Genomic DNA, 2,500 nt, shown 5'->3' on the forward strand with positions numbered 1-2,500 from the left:
CTTACTTTTACACACATGCTGTTACCTTTCATGATTCACATGTTCTATTATTCATTTTTCCTCACATTGCCATCCTCCGACATATATATTTCCAAACAGTATAGGCTATTCTTTACAAATTCTTCTTTTCTTCTACACCTGACAACGCCAAGCAAACCAAATGGTTTCTCGACATCCAGATCTTATGATTGAAAAGTTCTTTTTTAACTACATACAACTCATTTAGAATTGAAAGGTGTGATACTTGATTGCAGATTTACTTTTGAGAAACAGCCACTTCCGTTCTTCCAGCATCCACATTAACAAACAATGTTCCATCACACTAGTTTCTAATTGTCCTATTAGCTTTATTCCATGTTGCATTTGTATAATTATTTTCTCTTTCAAATACTTTTTGAATCTTACCAGATTCTGCAACTTCTCTTCACTTCACCCAATCTCTGCATTAAATTTTGTAAAACGTCAACCATTACACAATCTATTTATTTGTATTTTTTAAATCACAAATCTTCATACCTTCGCCCCTAAGCTACTTAATGACAAGAAAATAAGCTAATGAAAGTACTGAGCATTTTCATGCTATTTTGTGTTGTAAAATGAAACTACTTTATTCCCTTATTTTATTTCATTCTTGGGTCTTCTGCAATATTCAAACATCCGTTTAATTTCCTTTCTCGGGTTTCTTGTATCACTCTATCCATAGATATATTAAAGAATATTACAGTTTTAACTCAGCCTGGTCTTGCACCCGTGTTTACAACATGTCAGTACCTTTCCCGCATATATCTGTGCTCTTCATACACAGTTGGTCTTCAAAACAAAAACTTTTGTAATCTCTTTCAACAACTTATTTTTATGTACCACATATCTTCCTCGCCCTTCACATTGCTTCACTATTGATGTTATCCTAGGTTTGGTTCTTCATGCATGTATAACATACACACCTGTGCAGGTGTTACCATACACGGCGCATAAACACACACAAACGGAAAGGCAGACAAACATATATACATACATAATATATATATATATATATATATATATATATATATATATATATATATATATATGTGTGTGTGTGTGTGTGTGTGTGTGTGTTTGTATATGTGTGTGTTTGAGATATATACATATATATCTGTGTATGTAGGTATATTCAGAGAGAAGAACAAGACTGAGAACAGTCCAGTTTAAACGGTAATTTCACACACACATATATATATATATATATATATATATATATGTGTGTGTGTGTGTGTGTGTGTGTGTATAAATATATATATATATATATATATATATATATATATATATATATATACATATATATATATATATATACATATATATATGTATATATATATGTATATATATATATATATATATATATATATATATATATATATATATATATATATATATATATATATCTTTGCCATTCCTGAGTCATTGATTGTTTGTAATCTTGGCTCTATCAAATTACGATTATTTCTATTTTCAAGATATAATATCAAAACCATCTCTAAGGCAATTTTGAACTTCAACGGGAACCAGAGATGGCATTGATATTGTTACCACTGATAAATACCATCGTTTTATTACTTGATGACGTTAACTCCCAATAAACTTAACTGTTTTACTTTATTGTTACATCATTATTCAATAAAATTCTTAATTACCACTATAAAAGATGTGAAATTTATTTTTTTCTTTTCTTTTGTGTGTTGGCCAGACTTATCTAAAGTTCCTTGGTGGACTTAAATTATTATTTAAGAGCGAACTTTGAGTACATTCAATTCTGAACATGGTATTTTTTTCACATGAGCTGCTCCAGTTTCTTGGAATATGAACACCAAATGTCTTTAATGTTGATTAAAAAGAAAATAATCTTAAACGTTTCTGTCAACGAAATTTGATCCTGAAAACCAACATTCTATGGAGAATGAAAAAGAATATTGCATGTATGTTGAAGGTATAAGCTTCTTATATGTTTCCAATTTATACAATTTGCTAAGATACATTTTTTTATTATTTAAACGTTTTTAAACAATATAAATTGCATATATTATTATTCTTTGTTTCCACAATGTGCTGATTTAACGATTCAATTAAATTAATGGAATCTAAAGCAATGAAACACTGATCTCTCATTCATTATGATTAAAAAGACAGAAGAAGCAAAATGCTGCAATAGTTTCTGAATTGTTTGGTTGTCTTTTTATTATTTATTGTATTCAATTATTTACAGAGGTCCCCATTCCACTTCACACTCCCCACCGCCCACCTCTGCCAAAAAAAAAAAAAAAAAAGGCTTGGATACCAGCGACAGGTGTTGAAGCAGCAAAGAGGAAATTCTTTTAGTGAAGAATCATTTTTCATGTGTTCCTTTTCCCATCTTAGTTCCAGCATTTCTCCCTTAAGAAACGAGAAGTGAAGATAGTCTTCTCGAGATAGAAAGAGAACAGAAAAAAAAAATGGTAAACGCACTGGACCACCATCACCTGGT

This window comes from Palaemon carinicauda, chromosome 1 (assembly GCF_036898095.1).
Source record: "Palaemon carinicauda isolate YSFRI2023 chromosome 1, ASM3689809v2, whole genome shotgun sequence".
NCBI lineage: Eukaryota > Metazoa > Arthropoda > Malacostraca > Decapoda > Palaemonidae > Palaemon > Palaemon carinicauda.